Source organism: Ambystoma mexicanum, chromosome 6p (assembly GCF_040938575.1).
Source record: "Ambystoma mexicanum isolate Mex_15411 chromosome 6p, UKY_AmexF1_1, whole genome shotgun sequence".
Classification (NCBI taxonomy): domain Eukaryota; kingdom Metazoa; phylum Chordata; class Amphibia; order Caudata; family Ambystomatidae; genus Ambystoma; species Ambystoma mexicanum.
Genome location: NC_090935.1, coordinates 1007290381 through 1007308687, shown reverse-complemented (window position 1 = coordinate 1007308687; position 18307 = coordinate 1007290381). Strand labels below are relative to the sequence as shown.

The 18307-nt window shown below is 49.5% G+C and overlaps 1 protein-coding gene across 2 annotated transcripts in view; it reads right to left on the bottom strand.

Moving 5' to 3' along the window:
* The window catches only part of SLC12A2 (solute carrier family 12 member 2), a 908845-nt gene that overhangs the window by 420741 nt on the left and 469797 nt on the right, over positions 1-18307 (bottom strand). The gene's annotated exons all lie outside the window — the stretch shown is intronic.

Sequence of the window (18307 nt, the reverse complement as noted above, 5' to 3'; positions counted from 1 at the left end):
CAGTCTCCGCTGCAAAGTGACTCTGCAATAAGCGGTGGCGTAACCATCTTGAATTTTTGAAGAGGGAGAGGTTCAGAGTGGAAGGTACAACACAACTCTCAGGCCAGCCTGGTTCTTGTGTGGCGAAAATTCTGGAGTAGAAGCCCATGCCCCACTGGGAGGCGGGGACTTCTTCCACTGCCTGGCTCTCTACGAGCGAATTAATTTCTGTCAGAGTTGTTGTCCCAATCTGTGGGAGTGGAGGAGAGAGGAGAGGTAGGAACCGGTAGGCAGTAACCCGTGGACACTACCAATAGGATCCCCCAGAGGTCCACAAACCTCCAACGCCAAGATGGTGTGTTATGGGCATGCCTGCCCCCCACCGGAGACACGTCGATCCGAAGGGGTGCATCACACCTTCTTTCCCTCGGAGGCTGGGGCTGAGGAGGGGGACTGAAAGAAGCCCTTGCTCCCCGCTTTGTGCTGCTTGCGCCGGATTCAGAGAATGGTCCGGCTGTCTAGACATCCGTTCCTGGAAGCCCCGGAACCCGCCAAATCACAGCCCCTTGTCAGAGCATTGATGCCACTGGGTGTAGGTCTTCGGCATGGCCTTCGTGAGGATAGACAAGGACTTTGCAGTTTGGGTACTGTTCGTCTTATCGAGCTCTTAATCAGTGGTGGAACGAAAGGTCGCTACCCTCGAATGGAAGATCCAATATGCGTTCCTGGACATCCGGGTTGAACTTGGTAGCCCATACCCAGGGAGGCGTTCTCATGTCTGTGGCAATGCAGATGGCACGGCCTGAGGAATGTGCACCACGGTGGACTCCATGATATCCTTGGCCACCATTTTAGCTTCTGCCAGCCCTGCCTTGAAGCGTGCCTGGCTCTGCACCGGAAGTTTCAGCTATCTTCCACCAAAGCCTCTGATTAATGGCTGCCAGCATGGCATCTGCATTAGATTGATGAAGGAGCAGAGAGGTGTTGGAATAGACGTTCTTTCCATAAGCTTCTAAGATCTTCTCCTTGCCTAGAAGCGCCGAAGACAATGTGGCCGAGGACGACTGAGGCTTGGAGTAGAGAGATGCTGCAGCGATCCCCGAAGAGTGTGGTTGAGGAGGAGCAGACAGCAAGAGTGGATCCCCCGCCAACTGCCTGTACTTGGCGTTGAGGCGCCTATTGATATGCTGGGCCGAATGGGGTTTCAGCCATCCCTTTTTGGCCAAGGCGACAACGTTCTTCTGCATTGGGATACCCGTTCTAGCCGCAGGGCGTAGAGTGATGACCTCGGCCAGGACCCCCCCCCACCTCTGGTTTTTCCATCTCAGGTTGCGGAAGCTCCAAGTGTTCGGCCAAACCGGAGAGCCGCTCGTGAAAGGTCTTGGCCGAGGCCTTGGCGTGTCAAGGTCCTCCTCCTCATCGGTGTCCACTAGGGTGTACGGCTGCTCCAGAGCGGCTGCTCTGGAATCGAAGGACCCGGCGTGGACAGCAGGGGCTGTGCGGGACCTGAGTCAAAGGAGGAATGACTAAAGGCGCCGGCGGTCGGGCTGGAGGGAGTATGGCCTTGATCACATCCCAAAGGATGGCCCCCATCTGAGGCGACCTCATGAGAGTGAGGAACTTTTCAAAAAACCTGTAGGCTGGTGGGGTTGTAGGTAGTAATAACGGAGCAGCGGGCGGCTGCTGGGGCCTGTGCATACTCTGCATTGCTGGTTGCGGGGTAAATCTTCCAGCGACGCTGAAGGATAAGCTGTAGGCCACCTACCTGGTGAAGACCAGTCCCACCTTGAAACTCGTTCTCCCACCTGCTCTGCACCAGGGGGCGGTATCGGACGAGTGTCCATTTTGTTTGGCACTGTGGCCATTTTGTCGGGCTGCATGCCACATGCCAGCGTCATGGTGCTTGCCTGGCTGGGCCTAGCCTCCTCCAGGACTCTTGGCGGAGGACCCGAGGCCTACCTGGCACCTCAGGACAAGGCCTGGTAGGCGCATTGTCCTCGGCTGGGTCACCGGTAGTGGTGTGTACAGGCGCCCCCTCAGACATCTGTCTGGTACTAGGGCACAGCAATAACTGTAGAGGAATTGGCTACCATTATAAAGCAGCTCAAGACCACTACCTGCAAAGGAGATCCTTGCTCTGCGTTGATTATTAAAGCCTGCTCCTTCACCTGATTAGACCCTTATCTGTAATTTCATCAATGCATCTTTTGCTGAGAACCTTGTGCCTACGGATCTGAAAAAGGCATGGATTCCACCTATTTTGAAAAAACCTGACCTGCCTGAAGATAATCCTTTAAGCTATAGACCAATTACCAATACCCCATTTTTATTAAAGATCCTGGACCGGGTAGCCTACACTCAGATTTCTGCACATCTTACTGCTCACGCTATTCTTCATCCATTTTAATCAGGGTTCAGACAAGGATATGGAACCGAGTCTGCCCTCCTGGAACTCAAATCAAGATTAGTTGATCGTATGGATAAGGGCATGCCATCTCTTGTCATGCTTTTAGACTTATCGGCAGTCTTCGAATCTGGTGGATCATTATCTTGATCCCCAGGTTGAGGGAGGTGGCCCATTTCTTGGAAGAGGCAGCAAAGTGGCTCTCCTCCTCCTTAAGCAATCTAGAGTGTAGAATCTGTGGGGAGTTGGAGTCCTCTCCCACTATACTGGAATTTGGTGTACCACAGGAAGCCTGTCTTTCGCCTTGTGTCTAACATTTACATGGTTCCTTTTTTTAAAGAACCTTGAGCAAAATGGTATAGAATTGACCAATTATGCCGGTGATGCACAGTGCCTCATTTCACTGTCTGGTAATCAAGATAAGGATGGAATACATCTTAAGGTTTTCAATATTATAGAAAAGTGGATGATTCAGAACGACCTTGCCTTAAACAAGGCTAAAACAAGCTTATGGTGGTGGGTATCCAGAACATGATTAACAAACTTGGTCCAGGGTATGTGAATTTCATCTTAGAGGATGTTAAAATTGCTACACAAAAAAAATAAAAGGTTTAAACACTGGGTGTCGTGCTGGATCAACAACTCAACATGAAGGCCCATATTAACTTCCTTGTGTCGTCTTCTGCTTATTATATAAAACTTCTAACTTCTTTCCGACCCTTTATTACTCAACAGAATGCTGAGACTGTCGCAAGCGTGATAGTGGGTTCTAAAATAGACTACTATTGTAGTCTATTTTCAGGCATTAATTAGGGGGAGTGTAAGTGTTTGCAGGTAATCCAAAACAACGAGGTTAAGAGTGGTGACTGGCACTGCTCGCAGAGATCATTTCTGAGGCCTGCCGTTGCCGCCACTGATTGCCAGTTGATCCAGACTGTTTTACCGTCTCCTGCTGATAGTACATAAATGCTAGCTGGGCAAGATCCAAGATTATCTTCGGTTTCCGATTGAAGAAAAGAGCCACATTAGGTGTCTCAGTTCTAATAATACTGATCAGCTCAACCTCCCCAAATGTAATTCTGTTAAGGCTGGCAAAGGTGCCTTTCTGCATGCGGCTCCCAGAGCCTGGAATGGATTACCCCATGAATTAAGGGGTATTAAATTAAATGAGTTTCTAAAAACAAATTGAAAACATGGCTTTTTAACAGTATCTGGACTTTCCATCTAAAACGTATTAATTGAATACCTTTCCATGAAAAATTATTCATTGAATTGCCTTTCCATTGAAAAGCATATTAATTGAATAATTTTCGATGGTTAATTTCAAAAGATAATTAGGGTTAGGGGTAGGGTTAGATTAAGGGTCAGGGTTGAGTTAGGGGGTTGGGTTAGGGGGGTGTGCATGGGGGTTGTGGGGGAAAACCCCCTCCCCCAATATACAATAAACTTTAAAACCTTACAAGGAGCTGGAGAAATTTCAGCACTGGAAAGCCCAATGTAATGTTTTAAAGTTACAAAAAAATGCATCGAAATGCTATTTTTTACATTTTAAAGTGCATATCCATCTAAACTTGTCCATTTATATATTCGATGGACCGGTTTAGATGGAAATGCACTTTTACATGTAATAGATAGCATTTCAATGCAACAGCATTCGATGGATTGGAAATGCATTTCCATCGATGGAAAGACCATAAACCATTCTTAACTAATTCCTTTGAATGTTTTTATGCCATCTCCTTCTGTATTTGTGTTTTTTGTTGATTGTTTTTTTTGGCGCCTCAAGCCTTCGGTTCCATGCACAGCACGATATAAAATCAATTTAAAAAACAAATAAATAAAAAGGAGGACCGAGTACCTGATTAAGACCAAAAAATATTAGACAAAAGACCGCATCCGGGGAAGAGCGTGTGGAATTAAGCCAAACCCAGGAGCGCTGGTGAAAGCGGTCCGTTCCAGTCTATGCGGAAAAGGGATCTGGGGAGTGGCACCGGTGGGCGGAGTCAGGGGAGCGCATGCTCCCAGGGTCGCGTTCCTGCAAATTTAAAAGGGGAACGTTTTTTTTTCTGGTGAAAAGGGTTCCGTCTCCCGTCCCTAGCGATGGACGCCCATGCAGTATGGAAGAAAGGGGGTGGGACGTAGGAGTACGGGTACTCATGTATCCCTTGCAGACGTAGATGGGCCACTACTGGCGCCAAGCACTTTGTAAACATCTTGGGCGCTGATTTTAGTCCGAAGGGAAGGTCCTTGAATTGGTAGTGCCTTCCCTGTACGACAAAGCGCAGGAAATGCTGATGCTTCTCGTGAATGGGGATGTGGAAGTAAGCGTCCTCTAGATCCAGTGACATCATGAAGTCCCCTTCCTCCAGTTTGCCGAGCATGTGCTGTAATGCGACCATCCTGAATTTTTGGGACCTGAGGAACTGGTTTAGTCATCACAGGTCGAGAATGGGCCTCCAGCCCCCAGTCTTTTTTTTTTTTTACTAAGTACCACCTGGAGTAAACTGTGGCGCACCAGAGTCGCTTTGGAACTCGCTATATTGCCCCTTTTCGCAACATGGCCCGTACCTCTTGTAGGAGCTGAGTGATGTGTTGCTCCTGTCTGGCACCAGTGGTATCCGTGCCCCCTTCTGCTGGAATTCTAGAGTGTCCGTGGGCGAGAGCGTCCAACACCCATCGGTGCCCCGACGTCCTGGCCGGTTGAGTTCTGCTTCGGGGCCTGCGTGCCGCCCTGGGAGCAACGACGGCGGCCATCTCTGAAAGCCTTGTAACGACCCCTGTAGGCCTCCTGGCATGTGGAGCAGGAGGGTTGATGGTACGAGGACGTTCTGCCGCCAAGACCCTTTGACAATCTTCCGGATTTGCCACCTGAGGCATGAAAGCAAGGCTGCTGCAGCAGGTCAAGGGTCTGTGCCAGTCTAGATGGCTTGCAACAATTCGTCAACAGCCTTCCCAAAGAGATTGTCCCCATCGAATGGCATGTCCAGGACCCTCACCTGAACTTCCCGCCGAAAGTTGGTGGCTTTCAACCAGCCACGACGACGGAGGCAAACACTGTGCCCCATCTGGCAGAAACCTGTGTCCGTGATGCAAGGGCCACGGTGATGGCATGGTCCGATGCCACCTCGCCCTCCTGGAGGATCTCCAGCACCTCAACCTACTTGTTGGGCAGGAATTCCAGCGACGGGGCCATCTTGTACCACAGCTCCCTGTCGTACCTGGCCAGAATAGCAAGAGCATTCGCCGCCTTGATCGTCGTTGCCGCAGAGTGCATCACCTTTCCGGCCCATGGCATCCAACTTCTTCCCCATGCAGTCCGGGGGAACGGAGGCCGATGACTATGAATTTGAGGACTTCTTCCTCGCAGCCGCTGAGACGACTGGGGAAGGCTGCAATCGTAGCCACTTGGGTGCAGACTCCAGCAACCAGTACGACTTCTCCAACCGGTCTCTTTTTGCCAGGTTTGGGATGGGATTTTCCATCAGCGCTAGGCCTTCATCCCAAACGTTGTCCAGGAGGCACTGCCAGAATGGTCTTCCTTTTAGCCTCTCAGCACTGGTACAGGAACCCTTCCTTTTTGGTCTCTTCTGGCGTCAGCTGGAAGAGCTTCGAGCGCGGGCGACTTTGTTTGGTGGAGACACTCTCAGTGGCGTGGAAAAGTCGCTGTCTGTCAGTCGTCGCCTTGTCGGACCCCGTATCCCTAGCGGGGAGGGTATGTGAGGCAGTAGATGAGGCAGCGTGGGGCTGAGCCACTTCCTCTTCTTCACCGGCAGTGGGGCTGGTGCCACCGGAGTCGGGGGTGCCGTCGGCATCCTCTTCTGCATCTCCGACACCAGTGTGTTGAGTGGACAGGATGTCCTGCGACACGTCTCTGCGAGGTGGAAAGGGGGGGGGGGGGTAGGCTTGCTGGGCCCATCGCCTACGTCCTCATCGGTTTCACTGACGTTCCCCTCAACGATCTCACCGTCGCCCTCTGTGTTCCCGCCGTCATCATTCCCAACATCTTCCCTGACCAGTGTGAAAAACGAAATATCCGTACCTAGGAGCACCGCAGAGGCCTCCACTGCCCACTCCTTTCCTGTGACCTGAGGGGTCGTAGCCGGGCTGGCATCTTCTTCTCCAGTGTTTTCTCCACTGGCCTAGCAGAAACGTCCCGCCTGGGAGGAAGGGCCACTCTGGGCGCAACCGGTGTCCCCTTGACTGGGTCAGCCCCTTTCGCCTTCAAGACGGCGGCCGCCACCAGCTTGATGATTGACGAGGATGACTTCTCCTGGATCACCTGAGCCTTCACAGGCAGGTCAGTAACCTTACTCGGCACCATGGCCTTCTCCGGCAGCTTCCCAGGGTTAAACGACTTCCTCTTGGAGGAGGAGCTGGAGCGATGGCTTGGGATGGAGGCAGATGGTGATGGTGATGTCGATCGAGCTCTGCCCGTTGCGGGACCCACTTGTGCGGCAACCCCGACACAAACACTCACGGTGCTTGCCAGTGTTTTGGGCCCTCACGGATGGAGCACCCCCAGAAGCCCGCTCCTCGGACAGGCCGGTCCTGGGTGAGGCATGCACCTGCTTACCGCATGGGGTAGAGGCATTGGTGTTGAACCACGCCACCAATCTGCTGTGCCGATCCTTCAAGGTGCGTCTGGTGAATCCCAGGCAAATTTCGCAATCTTGTGATCCGGATGGAGACAGAGGCACTGGGAGTGTTTGTCCTCCACAAACATTCCATAATCCGCAGCTGGAGCAGAGCTTGAGGAGAGAACCTCTGTCCTTCTCCTCAGACATGGTCCGGCATGCGGTGTAGGCCTGATGGCCTTTTGGAATCTTCGATGAAACCGCGACGATTCTAGCCCTTGAGGGGTGACCAAAGACGCTGACAAACGGATTCCCTCTTGCCGGCCAAAGGAACGAAAGAGCACACAGGCTCTATTAGACAAAAATAGAACTTTTTAATGAAAAAGCGTGCAAAATCAGATGAGCGCAAAGAGAAAAACACAAGAACTCCAAACACCTGAACGTGCGGTAACAATCTGAAGATGGCTGCCAGAGGAGGGGTTTAGGGAGAGGGCCGTATGACCCAGAGCTCCGTGATTAGTTTATAGGAGAAAGACAGTTTGTAAGTGAAACAGTTTATTCTTTTACCGAGGATTCCCGGCCTGACGGGGAATATTCATAAGCATGTGAATCCATGGCAGACCCCATGCTGGAGAATCTTAGCTAACAGATGGTTTCGGCGTAGTTGAACGGGCGCACGACCACCCACGTAGTCGTGGTCATGCCACCACCAGGATTATGCTCCCCTTCGCCGCCATTTCTCTGTTCGCGTTAACTGGGCCTCCAGCGTTTTCCTCTGGCGTTCAGTACTTCTCTGAAACTTGCAGGTTCCAAGACTCTCCTTCACTCCCCTATCCAAGGCGTGGTGTCAGGAGACTTTACCCGCTTACAAACCTCGCTCAGTTTTCAGTGGGTATAGTGTATTTTAGTTTTGTTCTCAGCCAACCACCCAGGTATTACAGTGATCTTCACAGCAGATCGTCAAATATATGCTTCTACGGTGGTGTTAGGACAGTTCTTCTCAAGTCAAACTAAGGGCTTTGGGCTTTGTAAAACCATTCAACTGTGACAGTACAAGACTCCACTCTTAGTATAAGGCTGTACCACCCAAGTATATGGTAACAGACGGAGCAGCTAGGCTCATTTTAGGAGAGAGATAGGGCTGCAGAATCAGTACAAATAAATTGTAGCACACATATGGACCAAAGAAACACTATGTATTGTAAAAAATAAATTGTTTATTTAAATACAAGTAGGCCCAGATAAATATTGGCGAAAATAAGTACCATCACATTATACATAACCACTATTATAAAACACTATGCTTGAAGGTACACAGACCAAACCATATAAGCTTATTTGGAACATCCAACAGTAGTTCTAGGGAAGTCAAAGCCAATACTTACTTTTGGATTACTTACAGTAATATAGGGTAGTAGACCCTAGCAGTTGTACCGTGACGCTCAGCACGAAATTACACATTAAATCAACTGGACAATATACTTTTCAGAATAGTGGAACACTTAGTCTAGGAACAGTAAAACACCAGTAACTCTGATTCAGGGTCAAACAATTATTCCAAGAGCGTTGGACCTTGGGGTGTAATATTCAATTGCAGTTGCTTTTCAGTACACAGATTAAGGGAAGCAATAACTCTTACGTATTTTAGGAGAACAGTTATGCTCAAAGTAAGCAAAACCTATGTACTTTTGTCGGGAGCGACCAGCAACCTAAAAGGTAAGTATGACCTGGGCAAAGCTATTCTGGACAGGCAAGTCAGGGCAAGCAAGACCCAATTGGGAACACTCATACAATGAGTGTAACAAGAATAATAAAGTGAAACCAACATTACGTTTGGGAAGAGGGGAACCCAATTCACAAGTGAGTAAGTTAACCCTTTACCTACTTTCTGTTAGAATGGCAAAACCGTTTCTAAGGAAAGTAAGGCTTTGAGAATACTTATTTAAGACCGCACAAAGCTTATTTAAAGTAAGTCCTATATGGGATACATTACTCACCGTAATCGTATTTCTGATGCTTGTATCTGCTTAGATTCACATGCTGTGCATAGGCCGACATCTAGTGGAAGCTGCAGAGTATTACAGTTTGTTTTTCGAAACTCGAAAATGGGCATCAACACAGGGCGTGCCAGTAATACTATCCCTAGTGTGACGTACACTGTACCCATGATCCCTCACGAGTCTTGGACCCTCAGATTGTATTTTTTCTGATATGAGGTAGCATGAGGAGTAGCGCGAGTACAGATGATCCAAGCAGATAAATAGAAAGGTAAGACTACAAGCAACCATGTGCCTTCTCTCAGAGGGGAGGAAGGGTGGGTCGCATGTGAATGTAAGCAGATACAAGCATCAGAAATACGATTACGGTGAGTAATGTATCCCTTCTGAGGCTTGGGGAATCTGCTTAGATCACATGCTGTGCATAGATTAGCGAGCAGTACCTGAAGAAGGAGGTGGGATGTGAGAAGGGTCATGAGCAAATAAACGTCTTAGAACCGCTTGTCCCACTTGTGTATCTGTCTTGGAATGGGGGTCAATGCAGTAGTGCTGAGTAAAAGTGTGAATAGAGCTCCAAGTAGCTGCTTTGCAAATGGTGTCAAGGGGTACATTTCCAATGAAAGCCAGAGTGGCCCCAATGCCTCCTGTAGAGTGGGCTCTCAGCGTGAAAGGCAGAGTTTTTTCAGAAAGGGAGTAACACAGCTGGATACAGTTAATAATCCACTTAGAGATGGCACTCTTAGAGACGCAATCCCCCTCTCTGCCTGTAGCTACGGAGTCAAGCAGCTGGTCTGTTTTCCTTAGCAGTCTGGTCTTGTTACATAGTAGAGTATCGCCCTAAGCACATCTAGGGTGTGTAGTTTCACCTCAGCCGCACTTTGTGGATCTTGGAAGAAAGCCGGAAGCTCGAGGGACTGGTTCACGTGGAATTTGGAAATAAACTTAGGTGAGAACCTAGGGTGTGTGCGAAAAACCAGTTTATCTTTATAAACAGTAAAGAAGGGATCTTGCACTGACAGAGCCTGAATTTCACTGACCCTTCTTATAGATGTAATTGCTACTAAGAAGGCCGTCTTATAAGTTAGGTGTTTGAGACTGCTTTTATGCATGGGCTCGAATGGGGGGCCCATGAGTTTAGATAGCACCACGTTAAGGTCCCATCCTGGTGGTGGGTTTGAAATAGGAGGGTGAAGTCTCTTTACTCCTTCCATGAAGGCTTTAACGACTGGTACTTCCACCACGACACCTTGTTGTGGGAAGTGGTGTATGCCGACAGCTGCCAGGTGTACCTTCAGCGAGTTAAAAACCAGTCCTGCATCCAGCAGGTGGAGCATGTATGTAACAATAGTGGAAGGAGTGCAATCAACTGGGTTGATTTGTTTATTCTGGTACCAGATAACGAATCTCTTCCATTTGTCAAATTAGCAGTGCCTCGTGTTTGGCTTCCTAGATTCTTTTAGGATGTCCCTACACCTCTGTGGTAAATTGAGATGTCCAAACTCTATAACCTCAGGAGCCATGCTGCCAGGTTCATTGAGTTGGGTTGAGGATGCACTGTTTGACCTTGGTGCTGGGACAGTAGGTTGTACCAGCCCGGAAGTTTGATGGGTTCGCACACCGCTAATCTGCGTAAGTGTGGGAACCTGAAACGCTTACCTGTGAACTCTGCGAGGACGCCCTTGAACACTCTCTGGAACTTCTGACAAGAAGCAATTTCTGTAGCAATGACAAGAGAACAAATTCCCTTCTTAACTACTGCTCTATCTCTGAAAACCTCACACCATTTGGTGACTGAAGTAACAATAACGATAAAAGCTCACCTTAATGTTTTAATTGTGTGAGCTCTCCATCCTGCATCACGCAGGGGAGCATGTCCTGAAGAGTGGAGACGAAGGAGAGAACAAACAATAGGGCACTCTATAATAATATGACTGATGTGGAACCTAGCTGAAGGGGAAATATAACAAAATAACCAAATGGTGCCTAATGTACGGAGCGGCTGGTAGCAACAGTAATTTCTAACATATTAGCGATTGGAATGGAGAGTAAGGCTCTAATAATCACCATCTCATTAAATACCTAACTAAATATATAAAAAAAAGGGGGGTCATGAAATAACTGAACAAAGTGTGACAAGACCTAAGCAGAAGGAAACGTTATTCAAGGCGTGCGCGACAACGATAATGCGCGCACTACGGGCAATGCAAATGTAATTATTGAATAACCAACAACCTCTGTGACAAAGATACATCCTCACACGAGTGCCACCCAAAATCATCGAAAAACACTCGAAAAAGTACTTGCGTGAGGAACAGCAATTTTCAGTCAGGACCTCTGAGGAGGGACAAGGGGCGAGTGACAGGAAAAATAAAATAACCGTGAACGGGACAGGGTGCTATACATGGGAGGGAAGAATAACAGATAAGGGCAAGACTTCGGAGACTGAAGAAAAGGCGAGGGACTAAACAGGAGGGGCTAAATGCTGTGACTGGAATTCTGTGACGACTGCGGTAAGCGTCCATACTGCAGGGCAGGCAGCAACGCGAAGCGCGAGTCCCCTCAGGAAAAGGCTACTTATAACAGAGATCGGTCAAAAACTAGACTAGTAATGTTAGCTTTCTCAATGGCACAACCTGGCGGCATTGAGGGAAATGAACTTCCATTACCTTCAGTATAAATCTGACTTAACAGCAGGACTGCTCAATACCCTTAACAAGGTTAAACCTAAGGACGCATAGACTTAATTTGGAAACTGGCTGGGGTTCATGACAGTACCCCTCCTCAAAGATTTCCTTCCCGGTTTGGTAGTTCATCTTGTTGACCACCTTCCTGATGAGGAGCTGGTGGAAAAGCGTACGCAAACATTCCTGACCAGTTCATCCACAGGGCGTTCCCCTGGGAGTCTGGTTGGGGGAACCCGGATGCAAATCCTGGGCATTGTCTGTTTTTGCTTGTGGCGAATAGGTCTATAGTGGGGAAACCCCACTGAGAGAAGATATCTTCTACAACTTCTCTGTGTAGACACCATTCGTGTTCCTCTGGGAGGGGGGTCTCTGCTCAGAGCATCCGCTAGAGAATTGAGATCCCCTGGAACATATTGCAATGACAGGAAGATGTTCCGTCCGAGTGCCCATATCCAAATTTTCTGGGCAAGCTTGGACAGATTTGGCAAACAAGTCCCTGCTTGCTTGTTCAGGTAAAACATGGCTGTAGTGCTGTCTGTCCGGATTTGCACTGACAGATTTAGCAGGTAGGGCTCGAACGCTTGAAGCACTCTGAATACTGCCAGAAGCTCTAGCAGGTTGATGTGATTCTTGGCCACTGAGTGAGACCAGAGACTCTGAGCTGTGTGGTGGAGATGGTGAGCTCCCCACCCTGTCAGGCATGCATCGGTTGTGACTACCGCCTGTATCTCGGGATCATAAAAGTGTTTCCCCTGAATGTCACCTTTGCCTTGGAGAAAACCAAAGTAAGATGGTTCAAAGGATAGCGCCTAGAGCTGAATAGCCAGTCGAGTGGAACTGAGGGCGACCTGGAAAATCACCTTATGGGTGAGTAACCTTAATGAAGAAGAATGGAGGGGCTTAAACTGAGCACCCCCAATAAACTGGAACACTAAATTTAAATCCCATGGCACAACAATGAACTTAAACAAAAGGAGACAAGTCATAGGCTACCCTAGACATAGGCGTGACTCGAGGTCACCACACATTTCAGGGGGGCCAGGTTAACATTGTCATGTTAATGCATTGTAACTGTAAAACAATGCAAGAAATCAAAAAGAAGACCGGGGCTATTTTGACTAAATGGGCACCCATGGGTGCAATACTGCAGCTGCGAATGCAGCCTGCGGTAAAAACACACAATGGTAGGAAAAAGTACACCACTGCCACCAGCCATTAATTGTAGAAAGGGTAACATAAAAAGGTTACATGAGAAAGTAGACAAAAAGGGGATACTAAGTATACCCCCAGCACTCTAAGATAGTGTGTGCTGGGTCTACAAAGAGAAAATGGTAAGTAAAGTCAATTCCACTTTACTATTCTTGGAAACAGTAGTTAATCCAAGAGAAGGTATTTAAACCTTAGATAATCCAAAGGACGTATCTGTGACACTGCACTGAGGGTGCTGTGTGCCACAATACAAAAAGATGATGCCTATGTAGTTTGTCAGACTCCAAAGCCAAAACAAACGTAGGGTTAAAATCAAAGAAAAATACATGAGAATGGGAAAAAGCCTCACTCTCCAGGATGAAAATGAAAAGTCCTAAAGTCCAGCAAAAGGGCTGGGGGTCTCCAAGGTAGAAGGGAATTAACACAGACATGAGAATTCTCCCAAACATCTGCGATGGTGTTCTCGACTCCTGCCAGGTGAAAAAGGAATGAGGAACATCCCTTGGGCGACGGCCCGGTGCCACACATCCTGCACCTCTCTGGAGAGCGCTGGGGATCTGGTGCCCCCCTGCTTCCTGATGTAGAACATTGTGGTGGTATTGTCTGTGAAGACCCTCACCACCTTGCACTTGGGGGACAGAAGGAACGACTTGAGGGCCCAGAACACTGCCCGCAGCTCCAGGATATTGATGGGCAGATCTCTCTCCTTCGGTAGTCACAAGCCTCTGGTGTGGAGATGTCCAGTGTGGGCTCCCGAGCCCTCCAGGGAAGCGTCCGTGGCGATAGTCTACTGGCATGGGGGGGGCTCTGGAAATCCGTGCCCCCGGCGATGTTGGGGCGCATGCCCCACCACCTGATCACTTGATGGAACTCCTGCAGAGACCGATCCGGTAGCTGCAGAGACCGATCCGGTAGCTGCAGAGACCGATCCGGTAGCTGCACTAAGGCATCATGCCAAGCAGCGACTTGATGGTCCGCACCGTGGCAGTCTTCAATGCCAACAGCTGTTACACCTTGCCCAGCATGGCCGCTATTCTTTCTTCCGAGTGGGCTGCCAGGCAGGAGACTGTTGAGCCTGACCCCTAGGAACAGCACATTCTGCGATGGTATCAAGCAGGACTTTGCATAGTTCACGGAGAACCCCAGATCTGTCAGCAGTCAGACAGTCCTTTCTGCGTGATCGACGGCAACTTACCTTGAATTTGCATGGATGAGCCAGTCGCCGAGGTACAGGTACACATGTATCCCTTGTAGAGCAGATGGGTCGCTACTAGTGTCAGGCCCTTCGTAAACACCCCGGGCGCTGACTTCACCGAAGGGAAGGGCCTTTAATTGGTAGTGCTTTCCCTGTACGACAAAGTGCAGTAATTTCCAATGCTCATCATGAATGGGGACGTGGAAGTATGCGCTCTCCAGATCCAGCGGCATCAGGAAGTCTCCTTCCTGCAGTTGACTGAGCATGTGCTGTAACGTGACCATCCTGAATTTTTGGGGACTTCTTGTTGAGACTCTGCAGGTCGAGAATGGACCTCCAGCTCCCGGTCTCCTTTACCAAGAATTATCTGGAGCATACTCCAGATCCCCGGAGTCGTTTTGGAACCAGCTCTATCACCCCATTTTTTGATCAAGGCCTGTGCTTCCTGCAGGAGCTGAGGGAGGTGTTGCTCCTGCCGGGCCATCTGTGGTATCCTCTGACACTTCTGTTGGAATAGTTTGTCCGTGGGCGAGAGCTTCTAGCACCCATCGGTCGGTGGAGATGTTTTCCCACTCGCTGACGAAGCCCATCAACGGCCTCCCACTGGGGTGCATGGGTGGGGGCCCCAACATCCTCGCCGGTTCAATCTTGCTTTGGGGCCTTCGTGCCGCCTTGGGAGCGACGGTGGCCACATCCGAAAGGCTTGGAACAACCCCTGTAGGCCTCCTGCGTACTGGAACGGGAGGGGCTGGCGGTACGAGGATCATCCCCACCAAAACACTTATGACCTGCCGGATTTTCCTACTGAGGCACGAAAATAAGGACGATGTTGCTGAAGCATGCCAGGGGCACAGGCCGTCTGTCGGTCTTAATGACTCGCAACGATTTCTCGACGGCCTTCCCAAAGAGATTGTCCCTGAAGGGCATGTCCAGGACCCTCGTCTGAACTTCCTGCTGAAAGTTGGTGGCTTTCAACCGGCCACGACAACGGAGGCAGACTCTGTTGCCAATCTGTCAGAACCCTCTGTCCAGGATGTCCAGGGCCGCTGTGATGGCATGGTCCAATCCCACATCACCCTCTTGGACGATCTCCAGCGCCTCGACTCCTTTGTCATCACTGAGAAATTCAAGGAGGAGGGCCATCTTAAACCACAGCTCCCTGACGCATCTGGCCAGGATCGCAAGCGAATTCGCTGCCTTGACTGTCGTTGCCACTGAGTAGATCACCTTCCTTCCCATGGCGTCCAACTTCTTCCCACTCGCTGTCTGGGGGAATGGAGGCTAAAGAGGAGGGATTTGAAGACTCTTCCGCGCAGCTGCCAAGACAGAGTCCAGGGAGGGCTGCGAGTGAAAACATTTGGGTGCCGACTCCAGCACCCGGTACTTCTTTTCCAGCCGGTCTCTTTTCACCGCGGCCGAGCAGGGATTTCTCATCAGCGCCAGGCCCACATCCCAAACGTCGTCCAGGAGAGGCACTGCCAGAATGGTCTTCCTCTTGGCCTCATAGCGTTGGTAAAGGAAACCTTCCTTCCTGATCTCTTCTGGCACCAGTTGCAAGAGCTCAGACACAGGCGACCGTGGTGTGGAACGACCCCACTACGTCTGAGGGAGAAGTCGCTGTGTCCATCCCTGTATCCCTGGGGGGGGGGGGCATGTGCAGCGGTCGATTAGGCAGCATAGGGTGCCATTTTCTATGTCGCCATCCTCTTCTGGATCTCCGACACCAGGGTGTGGAGAGTTGAAAGGATGTCCAGCGATACGTCCCTGGGAGCTGTCGGGAGGAGGGTGGGGGAGGAGATATGGGGTAGGCTTGCTGGGCCCAGCACCCATGTCGTCCTCCCCATCGTCCACCTCTGTGCTTCCGCAGTCCTCTGCGTTTCTGCCGTCGTAGTTCCCCACATCCTCCAGGACCGTGTGAACGGACACCAGGTCCTCTTCATCCGAAGAAGAAATATCTGTGCCCTGGAGCATGGTAGAGACCTCCAATACCACCCCCACCCCTTTTTTGCAGCCCAAGGGGTCGTCTCAGGCTCAGGGATGGCATCTTCTCCGGCGTTTTCTCCACCGGTTTGACCGTAGCCTCCCGTCTCGGGGTGAAGGCCACTCTGGGCGCCGACAGGGACAGCCCCTTTCGCCTTCGCGAGGGCGGCCACCACCAGCTCAATCATCGAGGATAGTTTCGCCTGGACCATCTGGGCCGTCAGGGGCAGGTCAGACACCTTACCCTGCGCCTTGGTCTTCTCCGTCGTCTCCCTTAGCTTCCGTGGGTTAGCTGATTTCCTCGTCGACGAGGAGCTGGAGCGATAACTGAGATGGAGGCACACTGAAGATGAGTGTGCCCCGCTTGCACAGCGACCCCAAAGGAAACTGACTCCCAGTGGTTGACCTCGTCATGGGCCCCCACGGATGGAACACCCGCAAAGGACTTAGAAGCCCACTCCTCAGACTGGCCGTTCCTGGGTGAGGCATGCCCCTGCTTGCCACACGAGGTAGAGCCCTTGGCGTTGAGCCACGCCATCAACCTACTGTGACGATCCTTGACAGTGCGCTTGGAGAAACCAAGGCAGATTTCACAATCCGCTTCCTTGTGGTCTGGATGGAGACAGAGGCACTGGGAGTGTTTGTCCTCCACAATCTGCAGCTGGAGCAGAGCTTGAAAAGGGAACCTCTGTCATTTTCCTCCAACATGGTCTGACGTGCAGTGTAAGCCTGATGGCCTCCTGGAAGCTTCAACGAAAATCCCGACGATTCTTGCCCTTGAGGGGCTCTGAGAGACGCTGACAAACTGATCCCCGGTTGCCGAGCGAAAGAGCACACAGCTCTATTTGACAAAAATAGGAACTATTTTTAAATCGAAAAAGCACGAACATGTAAAAACTCAGAGCAAAACACGAGGAGTCCCAACACTTGAACATGGGGTAAAAATCTGAATATGGCTAGGCTTAGGGTGAGGGCAGTCAATGGCTGAGGCAGTATGACCTAGAGCTCAGTGATTGGTTTATAGGAGAAAGACAGTTTGTAAGTGAAGGTGAAACTGTTTCTTTTACAGAGAATTCCCAGCCTGACGACTAGGAATATTCATGAGCATGTGAATCCATGCCAGACCCCATGCTGGAGAACAGTTTCACCTCCCATTCGTGAAGCACCTTGGGGTGCATTGACTGGCACAGCCCAAAATCCTGCATGTCATGTCCCTCACTAAGGTGGTAAAGGCCGATCCAGTGGGGATCCGAAACCAGTATTTGGCATCTGCAATCGACGTGTTGCTTAAACCAAGAGGACTTTGACAGATGTGGCATTTCGTCGATCGACGAGAAGCAGGAAAAAGTTTGAAAAACTAAGCAGTGTTCCTGTAGTGAGCAGAGTGTGCAGATAAAAGGAACCAAGGTCATGGCACCTCAATATATATTGGCACAATGTCATATCGGACTGGAGGCATGCTGGGCAGAGCGAACGCAGGCTGCGCCCTCTGCTGGCAGATATATTTCCGAACAGCAGCTGCACAGAGAAAAAGCTGAATCCTTGAGAGGAAGAAATCCATTAGAAGTACCTTACTTTAAGATTCCATGGCCTTTTCTGGAAGTGCAGGCATATTAGGAAATTCTATAGGCGCAGAGTAAGCAAATCTGCAGTTAAATTCCAAAATCTACAGGAGAGTTAGAAAATGTATAGGGAGTTCTGATTTCCGCTCATTAAAAAATCCATATTCTATTTAAAAATTATCCATGCACTGTCTCAAGGAACTTTCTATGAACTGAAGCATTATCAGGTTTTTCCATGGACCTATAGAAAGTGCTGCCAAAGAACAAAGGTTGTACTGCTTTCTCAAAGAAAGCCATTTCACTTCTGTTATGTTAAGAAGTTGGTGTTAATAGAGTCTATACAACATTGTTAAGTTCGACATGTGCTAGCAAAGTTCACTTTGATACTCTTCATTCGCTGGTTTCAAATGGCTGCAACCATTATTGAGAAACTCCTAGTTTTCTTTTTGCATTAGCTTGAAAAAATAAATATTTCCTTCATAGCGGAACTGGGATAATAATTATCCTTACCAAGGCTACATTTACGAAAAAGTTTAAAAAAAAAAAAGAAGAGACAGTTCAATAATTTCCTGAAGACAGGCAAAGAATGACATGCTTACCCACTCAGCTCCCCAATAACACCCAGGCCTACATTAACACCAGATTTCCCCAGTGTCTTGCTTTGAGAGTTCTTCCGAAATTCACAAATCACATTTTTATGCAGGCTTTATAAATTATCTGAAC